Genomic DNA, 24,575 nt, shown 5'->3' with positions numbered 1-24,575 from the left:
TCGGATGCCGTTTTGATTTGGTTATATCCGGAAAATCCGTCCATAAAGGAAAAGACTTTGAGTTTAGTTGTATTGTCTACAAACATGTCAATGTGTGGTAGAGGGAAATCATCTTTCGGACTAGCTTTATTCAAATCTCTGTAATCAACACACATACGGACTTTTCCGTCTTTCTTAGGCACATGCACAATATTGGCCACCCATTGAGGATATGTAGAAGTCACCAGAAACCCCGCATCAATTTGCTTCTGAACTTCCTCTTTGATTTTCACTGCCATATCTGGATGAGTTCTTCTGAGCTTCTGCTTCACAGGCACGCACTCAGGCTTCAGAGGCAGGAAATGTTGCACAATATCTGTATCTAGACCCGGCATGTCTTCATATGCCCAAGCAAAGATATCGGAATATTCTCGTAGCAAACTAATCAACCCCTTCTTGACAGACTCTTCAAGGAGTGCCCCAATCTTCACTATTCGAACACAATCTTCACACCCCAAGTTGACTGTTTCCAGATTTTCAAGATGCGGCTGAATGATCTTCTCTTCGTGCTCAAGAAGACGGGTAATCTCATCAGGAATCCCTTCAACATCATCTTCCTCTGCTTCGAATACAGGGAATTCAAAATTGGGAGATGGCATTGGATCATTATGTTCAATGGGTTTTAGAATCAACCTGCATAATGATTTTGGATAATAAAAAACTTTAGAATTTAAACAAGCAAATCATTATGCAGATGAAAAGACTGTTTTTATTCTTGTTTTTTTAGGGTTTTTTGTGATCACCGATTTCATGCAAAAAGCAAAAAGTGAAAACAAATGGAAAAACAAATGTTTAACATGAATTCATTGAATGAAATATCATTGTATATATGATGCCAACAATGTCATCACTTCTCCTTTTGGCATGGGAGAAGGGTTTTTAAACAAAGTGAACATATTACGCTGATCTATGAATGACTGTAGGAACATCCACAGCGACCCAATTGTGGAAGATCCCGCCAGGGATGACAAAATTGCCAGTATCCTCTGCATCCTCTTCCAGAAGAGCAGCAGCTTCCTCAGCTTGATCAGCGTGGATGAAACCTCCACTCTTGAACATCCCTTTGTCGTTGAAGACCCCAGAAGAATAGCCAATGCCAGCCCGGGACTTATTATCTTCAAGCTCAATCATCTTTCCTAAACCAGCAACTGCACCACATTCAATGGCCAGTTTCACATCTCGATAGGAAGCAAATGAAGGACACTTCTTCTCAATCGGCTCCACTATAGATAAAGCTTGGAAAGGCGTTCCAACTTCATCCTCGGCATCAATGTATGAGAAAGAAGACAAGTGGCTAACCAGGAGAGCCTTTTCTCCCCCTACCACAACCAGTTTCTTATTCTTAACGAATTTCAGCTTCTGGTGTAGGGTGGATGTCACGGCGCCAGCCTCGTGAATCCATGGTCTACCAAGGAGACAGCTATAAGATGGGTGGATATCCATAACCTGAAAGGTAACTTGGAAATCACTTGGTCCAATCTTTATTGGGAGAACAACTTCCCCAATCACGGTCTTACGCGACCCATCGAAAGCTTTCACAACAACACCACTCTGCCTCATGGGAGGCCCTTGATGTGACAATCTAGAGAGAGTGGTCTTCGGCAATACATTCAACTATGACCCAGTGTCCACCAGCACGTTGGACATGGCGTCGCTCTTCCAATTCATGGATATATGTAAAGCCATGTTGTGGTCTCTTCCCTCCTCAGGGAGATCAGCATTACAGAAACTCAAAGTGTTGCAAGCAGTGATGTTTGCAACAATACTGTCAAATTGTTCAATTGTGACATCATGATCAACATAAGCCAAGTCCAACACCTTCTGCAGAGCCTCCCTATGGGGTTCTGAATTCAGAAGCAAAGATAACACGAAGATTTTGGACGGCGTTTGTAGAAGCTGGTCTACAACATTGTACTCACTCTTCTTGATGAGCCTCAACATCTCATCACAGTCTTCATTCACAATGCCACTAGGGCCAACAGAAGAAGTAGGAGTCTTTTGTACAGAGGAGGGTTTGGCAACAGGTGCCGGGTTCGGAGGATTAACTGCATTCCCAACCGGACGCTCAACAGAATCAGCCTTAGCCTGAGGCTTCGGTGCAGAAAACACACGACCGCTACGGGTCAACCCACTGACATCAGCTATGTTCACAACAGATAATGAAGGCAACGACACTTCTTTCCCATCTTCCACAGCAACATGATTATAGAGGAAGGGAACTGCTTTGTCGGATGAATAAGGCACAGGTCTTGCAGGCTTGATAATCAGAGAAGGAGAAACCTTCTGCTTGCTGCCATCATATCTAATGACAACAGGCTCAGGGATCTTGAACACAAGAGAAATCACATTCACCTCTGGTTCATCTTCATCAACATTTCTGTTCTGAAGAATCTGAATAGTTCCATCATCAAGCAACTCTTGCAGCTCTCTACGCACTTGGCGGTAACCCAAATGATTGACAGAGCAGATACGACATTTTTCATGGTCGTGCTCCATATGACTGTAATCACACAGTAGACGATGCAACTCAACCAATGACTGTCGAATATGGCTTACATAGTTGACCTTATACTTGCCAGGGCAACCCTGGACCATGTTAACCGACTTCCCATGCTTGGGCAATGGGTTCTTCGTAACATTGGGGCCTGAGTCCTCAAAGCTCAGAATGCTGCATCTCATAAGGTCTTGAACCTTAGTCTTCAACGGAAAGCAGTTTTCCACCTTGTGACCCGGAGCACCGGAGTGGTAAACACAATGTTGATCGGGCTTATACCACCACTGAGGGTTAGCAGGTACAGCCGGAGGATCCCTTGGAGTAATCAATTTCCGCTCTATCAAAGAGGGATAGAGCTCTGCATATGATACGGGAATCAGATCGAAGGTGATCTTCTTCCTTTCATAACTTGGACCAGCTGGATTACTGCTGCGAGGCTGGTAAGCCTGCTGCTGAGGGCGATGCTGTCGCTAATGATATTGTTGCTGTGGTTGTTGATTATGCTGTTGCTGATATTGCTGATTATCACGGAAGACAGGTGCTATATGAGCCACCTGATGCTGATTGCTGGCATGACGCACAGGCTTCCTCTTGGCAGAGGGTTTTCTGGGTTTAACATGGGATTGCACAACATGTGCCTCCCCATCTTTCTTCTTTGCAAACGCCCCATATCGTTTGCTTGAAGAGCCTTCATCCTTGGATAACCGTCCTTCACGGACTCCTTCCTCCAATCGCATCCCCATGTTCACCATTTCAGTGAAATCAGAGGGAGCACTAGTGATCATCTGCTCATAATAAAATGAACTAAGAGTCTTCAGAAAGATCTTAGTCATTTCCTTCTCTTCCAGCGGAGGAGTAATCTGAGCTGCCAGCTCTCGCCACCTCTGGGCGTACTCTTTAAATGTCTCTTTGTCCTTCTGGGACATGGCTCTGAGCTGATCCCGATCGGGAGCCATATCCACGTTGTATTTGTATTGCTTGACGAAGGCTTCACCAAGATCATTGAAGGAACGGATGTTTGCACTATCAGACTCATATATCATCTTAGTGCAGCACCGGATAAACTATCCTGGAAATAATGAATCAGCAGTTGATCGTTATCCGTCTGAGTAGACGTTTTCCTGGCATACATAACCAGGTGGCTGAGAGGGCAGGTGTTCCCCTTATACTTCTCAAAGTCTGGGACTTTGAACTTGACGGATATCTTCACACCGGGAACCAAGCAGAGTTCGGCTGTAGACTTGCCGAACAAATCCTTTCCTCGAAGGGTCTTCAATTCCTTACGGAGTTCAAGGAATTGGTCATTCATTGCGTCCATCTTCTCGTTAACATCTGGGCCCTCAGACGGCTCAGAATGATAGATGGTGTTGTCTACCCTAGGAATGGTATGCACGAAAGGAGGAGGCATTGCAAGGACCGGGCTAGATGCCGACATGGAAGCAAATGTAGGTGCTGGAATATCGGGCATATAACCAGGAGGCATCCCCCACGGGAACCCGGGCGGCATGGCTATCGGCACAAAGTGGGCACTGGCAGCTGGCACTGTCGAGGAGACTATCTCTGAAATAACCGTCCTCTGGGGAGGAGTTTCAGGTGGTGGAGATGGTTGATTCTGAGCAGCTAGGAATTGCTCCATCAAAGCAGTGAGCCTGGAAACTTCATCCTTCAGCTCACGATTCTCTTGCTCGAGATGATCCATCAATCTTGCAGAGTTGGCTCTGGTGTAGTACCGATGAGTCAGCTTGTCTTCAAAATAAATGAAGAGCACAGAGTTAGGCCACAGACAAGAAGACCGGAACAACACCTGCTTATGCAAATGATGCATGCAATGTTCGTGCACATGATTTATTTTATTTTCGACGGAACTTTAGGGTATTATTTGCAATTTTGAATACTAAGCATTTATTCGCATATGGAAAATATCTCATCAAATATATTTGGACAAAGAAGTACAACATTGTCAATTATTACAAGAGAGAAGGAAAATAAACATCCTATGGATCCCTAGAAGCTCGGGATGCCGGAAGATAAGCTGCACGAAGCCTCTTAATCTCTCTCTCATATGTTGCTTCCGTATCCGCCTTATCTTTGGCGAGTCTGTCATACCTCCTTTTCCAGAACTTAGAAGACTGAGGAAGTAGAGAAGTCCAAGTATCGTTCGGATCGTCAATGACTTGATGCTCTAGGAACTCAATCAGAGCATCCTTCTCCTTAAGCTGTTGAAGCAACTCTTCTCTTTCACGGATCCAAGCACGTGAAAGGTCTTCTTCTCTCAACTCCTCTACGCCTTGGTTAGGAAGGGTTGAAGGCCCAGCCACAACCAAAGGTGTAGGTCTCGGATAATCATATGGCATGAGATACTCAGATGCTCTCTTCCATACCCAAGTCGTATACGGCTCCAAAGCAATGCAGTTCTTCGGACCCAACTCACTTCTACCCTTCTTGTGAATCTTGCGCCAAGCGCGGACCATCCTGGCTTTCAGGCCTTGGGGATCTTTACCCTCCTGAAAGAACACACCTTCTAACAGAATGTTATTAGGTTTATCCTTTAGGGGGAACCCAAGCTGACGACGTGTTAATATAGGGTTGTAGCTAATCCCACCACATGTACCAAGAAGAGGCACATTGGAGAATTCACCACAAGAATCAATGATCTGGACACCATCATATGCACGATCATACTAAGAGATATCATCATTAGTGAGAGACATAAGTCTCGTAGACCACCGTAGACATCCCTTGTTCTCCTTGAAAGCAACCGTCTGAGGTAAGTGAGAAATAAACCACTTATACAACAGAGGCAAACAGCACACAATAGCGCTACCACCCTTTGCATTCCTCAGGTGCAAAGAGACATAGGCATCACCCAACAGAGTCGGAACGGGATTAAGAACGGAGAAGATCCTAATAGCGTTCACATCCACAAATTTGTCGATGTTGGGGAATAATACCAATCCATAGATGAGAAGCACGAATATAGCTTCAAAGGCATCCTCACTCATGGCCTTCCCATAAATGGTAGCTTGAGCGATGAGGAACTCAGAAGGAAGACCTTGAATTCCACCTTTGGAAGTCATATGGGCTTTAACCAAGGATTCATCTATGTGCAACATGTCAGCTATCTCTTGAGAAGTAGGAATACTCTCCAAGCCACTGAACGGCACCTGATCCAGAATCGGAATACCCACAAGATGAGCATACTCCTCAAGGGTAGGCAATAGCTGAAAGTCTGGAAAAGTGAAGCAGTGATACAGAGGATCATAGAACTGCGCCAAAGTACTCATCAATCCTTCATCAACCTGAGTAGTCAGCAGAGGCATAAGCTTCCCATAACGAGCTTTGAAACCCAAGGGATCTAATACATAAGATGCCAGATTCCTTAACTCTTTCAGATCGGGCTGTCTAAAGCTGTACTTCTTGGTATGCCTTTTTGGTCTTTCCATATCTGAAAATTTTGCAAATAAACCCCTTAAGTTCCTTGAAAATTTTCTTTTTATCTGATGATATGGATGCGGATGAATGCATGAATGCAACAATCACACTCAAGGATCAAGCAAAGCACACCAGACAAAGGTCATGGGAAAGCTCATAGCATCCTTAATATCAATCATCCATTTTGGTGGATTATGGTTTTCACCTTATCGACACCCAAGTTCCATTGATATTAACGATATATGAACCGGCTCAATCATCCTTAATATCAATCATCCATTTTGGTGGATTATGGTTTTCACCTTATCGACACCCAAGTTCCATTGATATTAACGATGTCTGAACGACTCAACCATGAATCACGGGTTTGTTGCGAGTCACGAGCATGGAGTCTCGGTTAAGAACCACCCAAAGGGAGTGTACTATGGTTTAAACCTGCCGAACATGTTCTACAAGAGGTTCCCATAGTCATCATCCCATCTTTCGAATATTATCGGAGAAACGAATACTCGTATTCCAAAAATATTCTCAAGAGAGACTTTTATGAGTGTAGTATCGCGTAACAATCGCATCAGATCTTACATCTGAACGACCTCTGCACTACGTCCTAACAATAGGCCAAGATGGGCTTGGTAAACTAAGGTCCTTGGCTTCTACGGCACATATCGGAAGAATAATGCCTAACCACAAATAACTTGTGTGACATCATTAATCCAACATGACCTCCACCAAGTGAATGGACTCGCAAGTCAACTTGCTAAGGAATAACTCCACACAAGTCGACGAGACTATGCCATTCTCCTATCATAGGGTGCACTCGAGTTCGGGTATAGAACTTATCTCACAGAGATCACCAAACAAGCAAGCAATTGATATATCAAGAAAATCAATCATTACAAACAATACAGTAATCCCAAATTGTACAAAAATATGTCATAAACAATATATCACAACAATTGTGAAAAGTTGGCAAAGGATGAACAAAGGATGAAGAAATCATTTGATAAGAAGGTTAAGCCCCGTGTCTTCCCAGAAGGTGACCTTGTTCTCAAGAAAGTCTTGTCTTTCGCGCCCGATTCTAGGGGCAAGTGGACTCCAAACTATGAAGGTCCATACGTTGTTAAGAGAGCCTTTTCAGGCGGTGCTTTGTTGCTTACAACTATGGATGGGGAGGATTTCACTCGTCCTGTGAATTCAGATGCAGTTAAGAAATACTTCGCCTAAAAATAAAAACAGAATAGCTCGCTAAGCTGAAAACCCCAAAAGGGCGGTGTAGCGGTGTATTCGTCACTTTATGATTTATTGACTAAATCAAAAGTAAAGCATACAAAGATAGAGTCGCCACCGCACTTTTATTTATCCAAAGGAATGGCTAAAAAGCGAACAAAAGCCTAAGAAGTTTTACACATAGAAAACTAATAAAAAAGGTACAGAGATCTGGGTAAGGGGGTAATTATGCAAAGGGAAGGTGTTAGGCACCCAATGCATCCTAGGTACTCCTAGGGAACCCTTTTCACAAATTGTTGCAAAAGATATTGTTTATGAAAATATTTATTGTGCAAACATTGATTGGGAAGATGAGAAAAGAATATACAATTTTTTATTATTTTTGTGTTTGGATGGAAAACCATTGCCTACGTACCTTTACAAGATCAAAACCTCGTAGTTCGGCTAAAATATTTCCAAAAAGTAAGTGGATTGATTTTAAACAAAAGCCCTAAGGTCTTTCATTATCCATGGGAGAAAACTCAACCTATACAACCACAAGTCCACCATATAAGAACAGCTTCAACTTGCTAGTGAGGGACTATGCCCTATAATAAGCAAGGAAGTCTTACAATTCAATCACTAAGGACAAAAGGTGAGATTCACATCAACCACTAAGATAATTGAGATCTATGGCTAATGTATGAAAACTTATCAAGAATGGACAAAGCCACAAAACAATTGAATGAGTGGAATTAGTCAATTAGAATTATTCACAAAAAGAAGTCAAAGTATGACATTAGAATTCAATTCAGAAGAAGTGTTGTGAAAATGAAATTTGAAAATCAAAGGCTTAAGGCCTAGGTTTCTAATTTTGAAAACAAGTGAGAATGTTTGCACAAAGTTTTTGGTTTGGGTTAACATGCAAGTGGAGGTTATAAGGAAACAAAAGGTGAAGGTTAAGGGATGCAAAACTTCTTAGGAGTTCACCTCTTGAGATCATATGTAGATGACCCAAGTGATTCCTTTGGAATAGGCATCAAGCAAAGATAACAGATAAACAACATAAATGGATACCAGATGCCAATCTATGGACTTACACCAGTCTTCACAAAACAAAGACGGATACCGGATGCCAATCAATGGACTTACACCAGTCTCACAAAACAATGTATGGATACCAGATGCCAATCAATGGACTTACACCAGTCTCACAAAGCAAAACAAACTAGGAAACGAGTTGCCAATCAATGGTCTTATACCTGACTCCACAAAATGATCACAGGAAACAGATACCCAATCAATGGTCTTACATCTGACTACTCACAAGACAAAAATAGGATATGGAGTGCCAATCAATGGTCTTATGTCCACCTCCACAAAACAAAGATGGAAACCAGATGCTAATCAATGGACTTACACTAGCCTCACAAAGCAAAGAAAACAAATGCAATAAGCAAAAGGAAACAAGTTGCCAATAAATGGTCTTACACTCGACTCCAAGGAAATGGAATGCCAATCAATGGTCTTAGTTCCAACTCCTACCAGATCATAGGAAACAAATGCCAATAGCTGGACTTACAATTGACTCCTCAATGGACAAAACAAAATGTCACAAAGTATGAACAATGATCATGAAATGATATACAATTAATGCTCAAAGATGAAAACAATGCACAGAGGCACACACAAATAATTATGCACATATGGGCAAATAAGCAAACAAGCAATCACTTATCACACACTATACACAATCAATAGGCTCAAGCAAGGTTAGGCTTTAGTCAAGGGGTCATATCAACCTCGACAAACAAGCCAAATAATGGAATGGGTAGTCAGGCTCTTAACCTCTAACATTGAGAGTTAGGGTGAGCAGATGAAATGGAGATGAGGGTTATGCCTCATAGCTCTTATCCCTGGCCTGGGAGAGCTTTAATCAATAGAAAGTGTGGGAGTTCAGAATGAAGGAACTCTTCTCCACAAATGACTGACTCTATGGACAAGATTTTGGGTTTTTTATTCAAAGTGCATCAACACATGGTGTGAGCAAAATGAAAGACACAACTGAATAGTAGGGAATGGATTGCACATCCCTTCTATCTGCCAATTGCCTTTTAAGAGGACTTAACCTGCTTGGCACAAAGATAAACAAACAAGAACATGGCATCTTAAGGAGGGCTTCAAACAGGTGCCTGCCAATAACAGCAGATCTTCCAGACTACATGAAGAATAGGGATTGTACCTAAGTGGTATGCCAACCACAAGCAAAGCAAAGCAAAGTTCAAATGAACTTAAAGCAACTTAGGTACCTGTGTAAACAGCTAAACAAATCAGTACAATATTCAGACAAACAGACAACAGTCAACAACAAACAGACAATCCCAATGTACAACATATAAGCCATAAGGCAAACTCAAGTGAATTATCCTCAACCTACAAAACAAATAAATGTTAGCAATCAACAGCAAATATCAATATTCAAATGATGAAGCAACATCAACCATGGAAATTGAGTGCTTGGTCCTGAAATTCAAAGCTCAAATGTAAGTCCAAACCACTAGGTCAAAGCCTAGGGTCAAAGGTGAAGAAAATATTCAAAACAGGAGCCAATATTCAACACATATTAACATGTCCTAAAAAGGACCAGAACAAAATCATCAATCAAGGCCATGTAATGAGCAAGAGAAGTCAAAGACAATTTCAAAGCATTCAAATGGACATTGGGAATGAAAATTCCAAATCAAAACAGAAATGATTCAAATAATTCTGAAAAAATTCATGAACATTCAACACATCCAACATGATCATCATACAAAAAATCAGAATCAACAGATATAATTTGATATGGAAATTAAATTGCACAAGTTGATCAACCAAATGTGTGACACAAATTGTCACACCATGCAAACACATGCATAAAACAGAAATGGTAAATGGGAAAATTACCAAACCAAGCCTAAAACATCCAACAACATGTCAAGAATCATCATGCAAAATTTCATGTCCATTGGATTAAAATCAAGCATTTCACAATAGGAAGAGCTAGGCAAGGTCACACAAGCACATATGATCAAAGAGTCTAACACCATTCAAAATCCAGCCATGCACAACTTCAGCAATTATCATCATAAAAAACTAGACAAACAGAGGATCATCCTACAAAATATTTGGAATTATTTGAGTCATTTTTCAATTTGTTAGGATTTTTCTAAGTTAACAAAAAAAAATTGAAATCAAAATGAACACATGTACATGATTTGGAGGGAAATGCATAAAAGATGAATGGATTTGAAAATTTGCTTGCGCCAGGAATAGAAGTCAGTAACAATTCAAAATGAGCGCGCGCTGCATGTGAAACGATGTCGTTTTGGGCAAAACCCTAGCCAAACCAGAATGGACGCTAAACCGTCACAAAGCCGACGCTACTTCGTCTTCCTCATGAAGACGAAGATGAACAATGCACCTTCAAACATTTTTTCCAGATTTTTTCCAGAAATCATAAAATCATACATCATCATGAAGCTCTTGCAATGGAGATTACAGATCAACTCATAACTAAACCTAAATCAACATCAATTAGGAGAATCGAACAAAAGAAAAATGATGCATCAAACTTCCATCACACATAACTCACTCAATAATGCATCATTTTTCATGAAATTTAGCTCAGAATCATCAGCAAGAATAGATCTACAAGAACATGCTAATGAATTGCAAAATTATGAGATTCGAAACTTGACCTCTTGAAGAGCAGATTCTTAAAAATGCATGATCTGAAGCTTTGAATGATCCAAATCCACTCTATAACACTTGTAATGATGCTTGATGAAGAAATTGAAGCTTGGCAGGTGCTGGATCTAGCTCAAATCAGAATTTCCATCTTCACCTTCATGAGCTTGCTACACTTGATTCTTGCACGAATTCCACAATCCAAAGCTTGATCTGCACTATATCAAAGCCAGAGAACCAGAATATGAAATAAAATTGCAATGTTATTTGAAGAAAATTTGAATTATGATTGGAAGAAAATTTTGGAGGGAGAGAGAATTTGGATCTTGAAATGGTGAAAAATGATTAACCCTCTTTCAATTTCTGTTATATTAGAGTATTTATATGCTTCCTTAATCACCTTGCTAATCCATACTTAACTTGGTTAATTAAAATAAGGTGTTTTGCAAAATTTCAAAAATGCATGGTGCATGGACTAATCCCACGTGAACAGTGTCATTTCCTTGATCAATTACACTTAAAATCATTTTTTTAAACACAATGGCAATGGTAGAAAGTTCCCATGATGCACCATTTTTGAATTTTGCAATTTCCCTCCAAAAAAGGCATGGAATAGCAAATGATCATGTGCTAACATTTCATGCGATGTGATGAATGTTTTGAAAAGTTCATGTCATGAGAAGCATTTTAGAAAAAGAGGCACCAAATTTGGAGTTATGAATCAAAAGATATGGCCATTTGAAGTTCCAAGCACACTTGGCAATGATTGGATCATATCTCCTCAACCATTCATCAGATGCTCATGATCTCGGACTTTTTGGAAACGAGAGAAAGAGATCTTCAAATTTCATGTTGGACAAAATTTCATTTGAAGCTTCTTTGATGTTGGAAAGTTGAGTTGAAGTTGGATCAAAAACTTGCCATTTTTGGAAAGTTGAAATTATAGGTCACTTTCCATTTTTGGAAACTTTTGACTCGACTTCTAATTCTTCAACCTTGATATTTGGTATGATGAATAAGCATTTTTTGGACATGAATGGGATGAAGAAACTCAATTTCACACTTCAAAAACCCACAGTTGACTTTTCAGTTGACTGCATTGGCCTTAAGAGGACCTGAAAATATCCTGATGAATTTGGGCCTCAACCACTTGGGAATTTGCTCCAAAATGAACCTATAGCTCACATAAGCTCCATAAAATGATCACATGATCCACATCTCAAGAAAATACCATCTGCTCTTTGTACCATGAATTCACCTGATGCCTTGACCTGTTGACTGCTTAAGCTGCAAGTAACAAAGGTTAATGACATATTTTTGTACATTTTTGGTTAGTGATTAAAAGAAAAGCAATGATATACAAATGCAAGCAATGCTTGGTGATCAAGAACCACTCTCAAAAAAGATCCCACCCACAGGGAAGGGAGCAAGGTGTCCAATGATCCTTGAGGCAATGCAATGCTATGATATGATGCCATGAGGGATCTTAGGGACAAAATTGGGGTCTTACAGGCGGCTTAGGCAAAAATGAGCGTCTCGGTGGATTAAAAACCCGAAAGGGCGGTCCAGGAAAAAGTTAGAGACATGAAAAAAAAAAGGAATATATATCCCGCTAGATTGAGTACCTCTCCATGGGGCAATCTAGGCAACAATTAGGGATTTGGCAATTAACTACATCCTGACAAGACTTTGTTCTATAACTGTCATTTGTTAGGGATTCTCGCTCAATCATCATCAATCGAAGCGTCAAATACAGTGAATTCAGAGTTGGTGGAGAAACAGTCATTATGTTCAATGTAGCCCTTTTTCCATGTATATCACCAATTTCAAATTTGTAAAGATCCATGGAGTCTCGCCATTTGCGGGCTACCATCCCATTAAATAAATTTGAGCCTTTATCCAATTCCTCGCACTCTTACTTATTTCTGTTTAACAAATGTTTGCATGCTTTAATTGATAAATATCATTGTTTTAAACAAATAAAATTTTATAAATTGTTTTAAACAGAATGAACATTCACAATGACTAAAAGGATAAATGGAATGTCCTCAGTGCTTTCCTAAGGATAGTATGATTTCCAAAAGGTAAGACATTGGTTCGCATTCTGGCATGTTTATGTCCTCTTCATCAGCTTTCATGATGTCTCCTCAGCAGGAAGTGGTTTAGAGCAGTTGGTGGAGGGTCTTTCTCGTCTGTTCCTAGATTGACTCCTTTCTTGTTATCACCTGCAGTTTCCCGTGGTTTAGTTGTTCAATTGCTCAGTAACCAGTAATTGTCCATCTATTCCTCAAGCAAATTTTGGTGGCCTTCTACCGAGTAACTGGTAGTTGTAAGTCCTATTTCTGTGGTTTTCTACCGAGTAAGCGGTAGATGTAATCCCCACTTTGTTGGTTATCTTTACCCAGTAACCGGTATTGGTATTCCTTCGTTTTTGAGTATACCACCCAATAGCCCGTGATATATCTCTTTGGTATTTTCTTTTGTCAGGCATTTTACCCTTGTTTGGTAATGATTGTTCCTCCTTCTGATTGGTCATCATTATATACCTAGTAGCCGGTATCCCGGTGACCTTTCTTTTCGTTTGATTTATCCTTCATTAACCCAGTAACCAGTTGTGGATAATCTTCCATGCGAGTATGTTATCTACGTTATAACGGTAATAGATAATGTATCTCATGCGCTGTTCAGTCGAAGTCTTTTTCTTCCCTAGTTGAGCAAGATTCGTATTTCCTTATGGAATCGAATGTCCATTTTGTAAGTCGAGTTTGCTTTTTCAACCCTCCTTTCGGATGATGAGTGTCTTGGATATGTTCCCAATTCACGCCTGGTTGGTCACCTATTATATGCCCAGTAACCGGTATCCCTGGTGTTCCTTCCCTCTGCTCCCTATTATGACTTTTGTCCCCGGTGGAGTCAGATTTTCCTGAGTTGAGATGTGCCTTTTGGGTCCTCCTCAGATGTTTTGAATGATTGATATCTCTCACCTTTATACTGGTCTTAGATATTCTTTATCCCTGAGCATGTTGTTCTTTCACCCAGTAGCCGGTGTTTTGATGACATGTCTCGCTTTGAGTTTATTACCCAGTAACCGGTAATATCTCGTTGTTTCTTCCTCGGCTGAGTCCTTTGTGGACATCCACGTCTGAGTCTAGATTTTTATCCAAAGTATCCTTTGTGGATAGTTTTGATGTATTGGCATATTCCCCAATACATGTATCTTTGCGTCAGCTCGAGTCTTTCCATCGATTTATTTTCGTGGAATCCCTTCGTGTCTCCCAACAAGTTTTCAAGTCGTGGTCTGCTCACGCATTTTTACTTTTCCCCAGAGTCTTTGTCTCCCTAGTGAGTGTGTTACTCCTATGGCTATTCAATTTCTCCCAATTTCTTTTCCTTTGTGGCAATTATTCACCATGAAGATTTTATTCTGCATACATACATTTGCATCACGAGGTCTCTTAGGGACAAAATTCGTCTCTTTGTTATTATTTAAGCCCATTCTACCGCGTCGAGACGAAGATTTGAACCTTCATATCTTCGGCTAGAATGACCTTAAATAGGGGCATCTGTAAGACCCTAATTTTGACCCTAAGATCCCTCATGGCAGCATGTTCTTACACTAGTGCATTGCCTCAAGGATCATAGCATGTTTAGCTCCTTAACCCTAGGGTGGGACTTACTTGGGTATTTTGAGACCACCAAGCATGCTTGTATTGTATATTATTGCTTTTCTTATTTTTTGATTACTAACCAAAAGCACAAAAATATGTCACTAACTCTTTTTGTTTTGAAGCTCAAGTGATCATGTGCTCCCATGCTCCTAGGGGGCTCCTAAGCTCAATGCAATGGCTAGATAAAGATGATAAAAAGAATGAAAATGGTCCACAAATAATCATCATATATTTCTCCCAAGTATCTCAATTTTCCAATTTGATCAAGATAACCCAAAGGGCTTAAGGATTGTTTCCCAAGGAAACCCTAATTCAACTGTGCTTTGATTGTGCCTTGCTCATGAAGCAACCTCAACCTATGATCAAATTTAACCAAGGTAAGTTCTTTCATTCATTATTTTATGCATATATGATCCTATGTGAGGCTCCTCAATCATTCATTCATCAAGATTGGAAGTTTGGCCTTGAAAAGTTGAACAGTCAAGTCATCTGACTAACCTGAGCATCACTGAGAAACAACTTTTAATGTGTTTGTCAAATGATGATTACCCCAAGAGAAAAAATGTTATTAAGAACCATATGAACAACTTTCATGTTCATAAAAAATCCATTTGAAACTTGGAACGTCATCATTCATTTCAAAACATTATAGGTCATTTTGACTGAAACCCTAATTTTAGGTTAACTTCCCAAAGACCTAACTTCCTTAATAATTATGATTTTAATGTGAGACCAAAGGCATTCGAAAGCTTAAGATGTCTACTTCAAATTTTATGTTGAACAAAATTTCATAATCCTAAAATAAATACATGTGGTAATACAAAACATTATAGGTCACTTTGGACCTAAGTCATTGAATTTGAAAAATGCCCAACTTCAAATGCCCATACGTTTTTCATGAAAATTACAAATGATGCAAAATTTGAGTCTAAATTGATCATATGGAAAATATCTACAACTCTGATGTTGGAGGTTTTGTCATTTGAAACTTGCATCATTGAAACAGAGGGTCTTGAAGAGGCTTGCTTTTGGTGAAAATTTTCAAAGGGTGACTTAGACATGTTTTGCCCAAACTTTCACAGCCAGTTTTCACTAATCTCCAAATGCCAAATGAAGTTTTTCCCAACATGATTTATGTTCCTTATTTCAAGGGCTTTCCAACCATTGCTCACATTACTTTTTTGGACTTTTTAAGTGGGAGTTTTGAATAGTTGTTTCTCTATGTCCATTTTGGCATTTCATGATATAACTTGATGTGCAAGCTTGTGAAGATCATTATGCACGTCCAATTCATTTCCAGTTGATCTCAGCATGGTGTATCACCCATCATTAAGCCTTACATGCGCCTGTACAGGCCCATGCAAGGAGAATTCAAATCCCATGCACACGAGGGAACCATGCCTTACAACCCTCTTCAACTATAAATAGGAGCTCAATCTAATTCATTTTGCAACCAAGTGGAGATCTGAATTGCTGCTGAATTGAAATCCCAACCCTCACTAAAGGATTTTTCAGTTTTCTTTCTCTTTTTCAAGCTTGAAATTCAACATCATTAGTTGATTTTCAAAGCTCAATTCCTTAACCTATCATCTCCATCACACCTCCAGAGCAAAAGCAGGTCAAGATCTTGAAGAATTCGTGGCATTTGAAGCTTCATTTCAGAGGTAGAACCTCAAACTTTTTTGATCTAGATCTTGCAATTCAATGTGATTTTCTTTGGTTTATGAGGTTTTCTGAAGTCCTCTCACTTGAGGCAGGTCAGTGGTGGTCTTAATTATTCAAATCGTGCCATTACAGTTGACACACCATGATCTTCCATCTCACATTTCTCTCTTAATAGGAAGAGTGAGGATGATCCATGGTTACAGTGGTGATGTACATCACCTGAGGTTCATTTTGATGTCCTTACATTTCATTTTCATTACAAAAAACATTCCTGCGCGTGGTGGCCGAAGATTGTTGGATCACCGGAGAAGAAGGTGTTTTCCACCGCCTGCACCACGTGTGCATATTCAGAACCATTGGATCATGCTTCCACGTTATAATCCTGACCATTCTTTATGTTTACTTGATTTAATGCAATGTGTTGCGCACTTGATTTGAGTTGACCATGCATCCGCGCCTCTGAGCCTTTGATCCCTTGCCACGTCAATTAATGAAATGATCCTGTGGCACTGGATTTTTCTATTTTTCTTATTTTCTTTTAATTTCAATTAATTCCTTTTAATTTCAAAAATTCATAAAAAAATTATTTGAAGTTACAAAAATATGAGACCAATGCCAAAAAATTTCTTGAACAATCTAGTTTTATATTTTGATTTTTAATTATTTTTGTGACTTCATTTAATATTTTTTTTTGAATTATTTGGTTTTTAATAGTTTTAATTCATTTTAAAATACTTTTTGATATTTGAAAAATCCAAAAATATTTTCCTAACACCTATGGATCATGATAAGTCAATGAAAAATAGTCTCATCAATTTCTCATTTGATTTGAGATTTGTTTGAGATTTTAATTCATATTTTGTTGAGAAAATTTGTCAAAGTTTGTTTGACCATGTTAGACCTACGAGAATTTAATTGGACTTGTTGAAGTTGATTTGAATTAAATTTGAGGTTTGACCATATTTTGTTTATTTTATTTTGCATTTATTTTTAATTCAAAAATTACCAAAAAAATTATGGTTGACTTGTTGACTTGTAATCTTCATTTCTCTTCTGTTTGACATTGATTGATGATGACTAGGTTCACATTTGATCAATTGAGTTTGATACTTGATTTCTCTTTCCATCCATGTCATCTTCATCCCATTCTTTTCATCATTTGGCCAATGAGTTAATGTTTTATGGTTGGTCTTGACAAGTGAAAGGTTTAACCTTCTTTGATCCAAACCAAACTCAACTTGATCCAAGATCAAGTGAGTTGTTTTATGTCCAAGATAGGTTGCTTCTTGGTCAAGCAAAAATCCTAAAGTCCATACAAGGCCCTTCCCCTTTTGTTTTGGCATGGCAAGTTTGTGGAGCTTGGCTTACTAGTCATGATCTCTAACTTGTGTTTATTTGCCTATAGTTTTATTGGCCGACCTCAGATAGGTGTGACTACTACATTAGTCCACTTATGATTGCTTAACATAGCGCTATATTGTCTTATGATAAACTAACATAACCATACTAATTACTAAATTTAATTTGAGCGTTTAATTTCTTGCCCCTTTACTTTAGTGCAATTTATTTCTTTCTCATTTATTCATATTGCTTTTCATTTTGCTCACTTGAGCACATATTTTATGTTTATGTCATTTTTTCTTTTGCTCATTTGAGCTCATTGTTGTATATAAATATATTGTTGTCTTGTGGTTTTTTTGTCTTTGTTTTGTGTGAACCTAATGCAAAAAGAAGAAAGGACTTAGAATTAGGACATACCTATGCTTAAAGGAGTTCAAGAGAAACTAGGCCTCATACCTTTAGAATGCTAAACTTGTTGAAGAGCAACTAGGCCTCATGCCTTTAGAATGCTAAATTTCAAAGTTGGCTTTAAAGGACTTCCTTTCCAAAACTTATTCTTTGTCCATTCCTCTTATTGTGTTGTGAACTTTTTGATGTTTCCTCTTGTATGATAGGGATTCCATCTTGAGATAGTAAAGAGGACCATTGTCATGAATAGCCAAGTTAAGAGAGACAAGCCAAATGGAGGTCCTAGGAGCTTAAATCCAAATTGTGTGATTGCTTGATTGTGTGCTAAATCCAAAGGAAATGAGCATTTGAATCATCTCTATGATTTCAAGAAAAGGAACTCCAAGGGTTTTATCTTTTCCCTCTTATCTTTGTTTGCTTTAGGACTAGCCCTTCTCTTCTTCTCCCCACTCTAACCAAGACAAAATCTTTTCTTCTAAACTTTGACATTGTTTCAAATTAGAAACCTAGGCCTTATGCCTTTGATTTTTCAAAACTCTTTTCATCAATACTCATTGTGAATAAATCTTAATCCAACTTTGACTTCATTTTGTAAATAAACCTAACTTGTAAATATAACTCACTTCAAGTTGTTTTTGTGGTTTCAATGGCCACCTTTGTTAAACCTTTTCAAAAACATTAGTCATAGGTTTGAGTTATCATAGTGGTTGATGTAAATCTCACCTTATCCTTAGTGATTGGATTATAAGTCTTCCATACTTATTATAGGGTTAACCCCTCACTACTATATTGAAGCCTTCCTCACATGGTGGATTGTTGGTTTAGGTTGAGTTTTCTCCCTTTGATAACAAAAGACCTTAAGGCTTTTGATCAAATCAATTCACCAATCTTTGTGATTTTCACCCCGAACTACGAGGTTTTGATACTACCTTTGTGATGGTACGTAGGCAATGGGTTCATCCATTCAAACAACTAAATTTGTAAATATAATTTATTTCTTTTCTCATCCCTCCAATCTTTTGCACAAATCTTTTCACAAATACCAACCTACAACACATATTTGCAAAAAGGGTTCCCTTAGAATACTAAGGATGTTTTGGGTGCGTAAAACCATCCCATTTCATAACCAACCCCTTTACCTAGATCTCTGACATTTTTATTAGTTTTTGATTTGAAAAACTTCTGACCTTGGCTTTTATTCGCTTTTTAGCCTTTCCGTTGGACAAATAAAAGTGCGGTGGCAACTCAAATTGTATGTTGACTTTTGGTTTAGTCAATAAACCTAAAGGTAACGAAAACCACGCTACACAAGGCAACATCAATCTCAGCACAAACATCACAAAGGTTAGTGTTAGTATAATCATCACATGAGTAAATATCATCAAAGCTAGATAAAGTTAGAAATTCAGCTGAAAACAAATCAGAACAAGCTTCATCAACAACTTAAGAAAGCAACTCTATTTGAAAAACAGAATGATCCTCCTCGTCATTCTTCTTATTTTTCAATACTCTTTGTGGGAAAGGGATTGGTGATACATACTTTTTTTCAACCTCAACAACAATAGAAGGTTCAAGTTTATTTTCAGGTGTTACACTAACAATTTTTTAATTTTTTTTCTGGGGCTGGTTCTGTAACTTTTTTGGATCTCAAGGAAATTGCACTCACATTAGGGCCTTTTGGATTAACTACTATTTGGGCAGGTAGTTCGTTTGATCCTTGAGTTTGTTCCATGGCATTCATTGAAGTGGCAAGTCGTCCAATTTGTGTTTGCAAAATCTGAATACTATAATATGTTCACTGCTAAAATTGGAGACTGTTTACAACCATTTACTTGACAAGTTCCTCTAGTGAAGGTTCAGAAGCTGAAGAGGTGGTTACTTGTGGAAGGTTATATGGTGGTGATGGTGGAATGGGTAACATCAATCGTTTCACTAAAGAGGTAAGTTCATCAATTCTGGTTTCTAGAGCCTTGTTGGAAGAAAGAACCTGAATCTCATTCACACCTTTTGCTTGGACCACAAAATTATCCCTTGTTGTGAACTATTGGGAGTTAAGTGACATATTCTCAATCAAGGATTCGGCAGCAATAAGATATTCAATACACAAAGCATTATAATCAACATCAGGGGCAACAAATTCTCTTGGAGTTCTTTGGTCAGCCATGTTAAACTCAATAGAAAAGAAAAGAAAATAAAATTAACAAACAATGAGAAAACACAACTAATTCAACAATGCAGCAACAAATAGAAAAATACCGACAATGTCCCTATTAAGTAAACAATTGAAATACGAAAAAAATGATTAAAATAAAATACAAAAAATACAGAAACACGAAAATTAATCTAATAACGTCAATTAATAATTTTGAGAATTTTTGCGGAGTTTTCTGAAACTATCAAAACAGAAAATAAATCATAAACAATAGAAAAATAAAGAATTTCGGATTTTTAGTACGGATTCCACTATTTAGTGCCTAAATAGAGGCTTTTGATCCTTTATTTTTTCCTAATTAATCGACAAAGAATCGAAATAATTTGAGACAATTTTCTAAAAAAACATATTTTTGTTTATCTTAAAACGCAAAAAGACCAAAACGCAAGAAAGTTAGGGCAAAAAAATGCTAAAACACAACACCTAAAACTATAATAATGGGTAGACTATAATAATGGTTAAGATCTACAAGAGTCCCCGGCAATGGCGCCAATTTGATCCGCTATCGCACAGAGGTCAAAACAAGTAATTAGAAAATTGTAGTTTAGCGGAAGCGATAACTAGAATATCGTATCGCAAGGATTCTTGTATTATTGGTAACCTAATGAAGTCGATCTAAGAGGGGTTTATGTTTTAGTGGTCGATTTAGAAAACAGAGCAAAAAAAGTGATTAAAATAAGCGATTATAAAGTTAGTCAATCTACTGTTTTTGATTTCAGGCTAATCACTTGTTTTCACCTATCAATTCCCTAAGCGGCTTTGATCTCTAATCGATTGACAAGTGCAATAGATATAAGACAGATTTATATTCCTATATTCCGAATTAAGCAAACACGATATACAAATGCAATTTAACGACAAAGCGACGAAAACGACGATTAATAGTTAGGAATGCAATCATACGAATTTAATCAAAACCATTCCATAAAATACAGATTAAGCAAATTAAATTTCATAGAATAGAATTGAAAGAGAACGAAATTAAATTGATAGAATAAAAACCTCAAAGCCTTGGAAATTCGGTTATAGCAGATTGACTCTAGGAGATTAGTTCTTTCTCATGATCGCACAAAAGCAAAAAGTTATCGTGAATAATGTGTATTTGCTACAGTACCGTGGCTGCCCTTTTAAACAGAATAAGGGTTTCACTTATAATTCAAACTGGGCCGGAAAACCTAAATTTGGCCCAACAAATGGCCCAAAAGAAAATATTTCCTAAAGTACGAAAGTTAAACGAATTATTTGAGACGTCTGCACTTTGAATCAGCTTTTGGCTTTAACATAAAAGTTGTAGCTCTTTCTCTTTTCTTTTCAACACATGTAAGAACTTGCGAAACGGCATCCCGTAGCTCAAGTTATGATCCGAACAGTGGACAGGTATCAAATAATCGCTAAAACTAAAAATAGAAAACGAAAATAGATTAAAGGCAAACATGAACTTAAATCTAAAAACATAATAAAATAGTTAAATAAGCAAAATAAACTAGATAAATGCCTAAGTACAATTATAGAAGAATGTGCATCAAAATGCATTGATCAGCTCTCTGTTCTCTTGCTCTAAATGCTCCATAATTCTGGGTTGATTGGCACGAGTGTTGTATCGGTGAGTCAGCTTGGCTGAAGCACATAAGAATAACCGATAAGACATCTGGCAAAAGAAAACATGTTATGCAAATGATGCATGAAATGCAATGTTTTTGTTTGTTTTTAATTTCAAGGAACATACGAAGTTCTATTTGCAAATATTAAATAATAACAATAGTAACAATTTGATTGACCATAAAAATCTTTTTCATTCATAAAAATTTGGAAGGATTACACTGAGTACAATTTCAGAAACCAAAGTACAAATACAAGAGAAAAGGAAACTAATCATCCTAAGGATCCCTTAGCAACAATGTCAGATGATCTGGTTGCGTGTGCATACTTCCTTCGGATGCATTGAATCTCGGTCTCAAAAAATGTCTTCATCTGAGTCTTCTCAAAGACAAGTTGATCAACAATCTTCTTCCAAACATCGGAAGGCTGAGGCATACTAGAGGAAGATGGATCCTCTATCTCTCTCTATCTATTCATCTGGGATAATGCATCTTCCAACTCCTATATATCTTGGTTAGGGAGAGTTAATGGCTCAACCACAACCAATGACATAGGTATTTCACAAGCATACGACATCTTCAACTCCAAAGCTCTCTTCTTCACCCAAGTAGTGTAAGCTTCCAAAGCTACACATTTGCACGGACCAAGCTCGGATCTTCCTTTCTTATGAACATCATGCCAAGCATGTATCATCCTTTGCTTCAAATGTTTGGGATCTTTACCCTCTTAATAGAAAAGACCTTCTAACTGAGTTTTATTATGTTAGTCTTTCAAGGGGAACCCAAATTGACAATCGAGCCATACCAGGGTTGTAGTTAATTCCTCCTTGTGTACCAATGAGGGACACATTAGAGAATTCACCACAACTTTCGATAATATCCACACTACTGAGTGTAGAATCATACCAAAAAATATCATCATTAGTGATAGACATGAGCCTCTGAGATCATCGTAGACATTGTTTGTTCTCCATAAAAGTAGGCGTCTGAGGCAAGTGCGAAATAAACTACTTGTACAAAAGAGGAACACAACACACAATGGTCCCACCACCTTTAGAATTTCTCAAATGCAAGGAGAAATACATATCACTCAACAAAGTAGGCACATGATTCCTAATCAAGAAGATTCTAATGGCATTAACATCAACAAAACCATCCATGTTTGGAACAAAGCCAAACCATAGATGAGCAACACAAAGATAGCTTCAAAAGCATCCACACTACCGGCTTGAGCAAAGACAGTAGCTTTCCCTATGAGAAACTCAAAAGTCAACCCAAATATTCCTCCTTTCTTTACCTAATGAGCCTCAATCTCAGACTTCTTCAAATGAAGAGCTTCAGCTATGATATGAGATCTGGGAATCTCCTCTAATCCACTAAAGGGCACCTTGTTAGAAATGGGTATTCCCAAGAGATGGGCATACTCCTCCAATATAGGCATAAGCAGATAATCGAGAAAAGTGAAGCAACGATAGAGAGGGTCATAAAACTGAATTAAAGCATTCAAGAGTCCTTCAACCACATCAGCAAATAACATATATAAAAGCTTCCCATGGCGTTGCTTGAAGTCCAAGGGATCTAATACAAAAGATGATAGCTTTCTTAGCTCTTTCGAATCAGGACATCTGAAACTGTACTTCTTAGTGTTCCTTCGTCCATAATCCATGGTCTGAAAATATTTGCAAATAAGACCTTAGTTCCTTGAAGTTATTTTTGTGTGATGAATGTCATGATGCGCATGGATGCATGAATGCAATAATCACAAATAAGGGATTACACACAAGGCAAACACAAACAAAGGTCAAGGGATGAATCAATTCATTGTCAAGATAAATCATCCATTTTGGTGGATTATGGTTCTCACCTTATCAACACCCAAGTTCCATTGATATTGATAAGACTTGATTGGATCAACCAACAATCAAAGGGTTTGTTGTGAGTCACTAGCAGGGAGTCAGGTTAAGAACCATCCTAAAGGAGTGTACTAAGGATAAAAACCTCTAGATCATGTTCTTAAAAGTTCCCAAAGTCTTAATTCCATCTATCGGATATTATAGGTTAGGATGACTGACTTATCAACCCATAATATTTACAAGAGACACTCGTCTGAGTGTAGTATCGTGTAATAACTGTTATCAAGTCTACACCTGAACAGTCTCTGCACTACGTCCTAAATAGGCCAAGTTGGGTACAATCCTCTACGGTCCTCAGCTTCTCGGACCTCAAATCAGAGAAAGTAATGCCTAACCACAATTGACTTGTGTGACATCAAATACTCCAAAAGGGTCTCCACTGAGTAGATGGGTCTCAAGCCAACTTGTTAAGGACTACTCTACACAAGTTGAACATGACTATACCATCCTCCTATCTTGATTGCACTCAAGTTCGGGTTAGAACTTATCACACCACTCAGAGATCACCAAGCACAACAGGAAAATTATATCACACAAACAAATATATACAAACATCAAATATAAAATTATATACACATAAAAAAGTAAGCTAAACCCACTGAGGACTACTCCCCAACAGATTCGCCACTTAATTTCTGTAGCAGTAAATTCATGACATTTAAGTTATGGATAAACTTAACGTTAATAAAACCAGAGTCGCCGCTGTGCTTTTATTATTTCCAAAGGAAGAGGGAAATTTAGGAACAAAACCCAAAGATAAGAAGTTTTCAATTCAAAACTAATAAAATGCCAGAGATTACATGTAAGGGGGTTGGTTACACATAGGAAAGATGTTAGCACCAAAAGTGTCCTAGGTACTCCTAGGGATCC

This window comes from Lathyrus oleraceus, chromosome 3 (assembly GCF_024323335.1).
Source record: "Lathyrus oleraceus cultivar Zhongwan6 chromosome 3, CAAS_Psat_ZW6_1.0, whole genome shotgun sequence".
NCBI lineage: Eukaryota > Viridiplantae > Streptophyta > Magnoliopsida > Fabales > Fabaceae > Lathyrus > Lathyrus oleraceus.
This window is presented reverse-complemented; position numbering follows the sequence as displayed.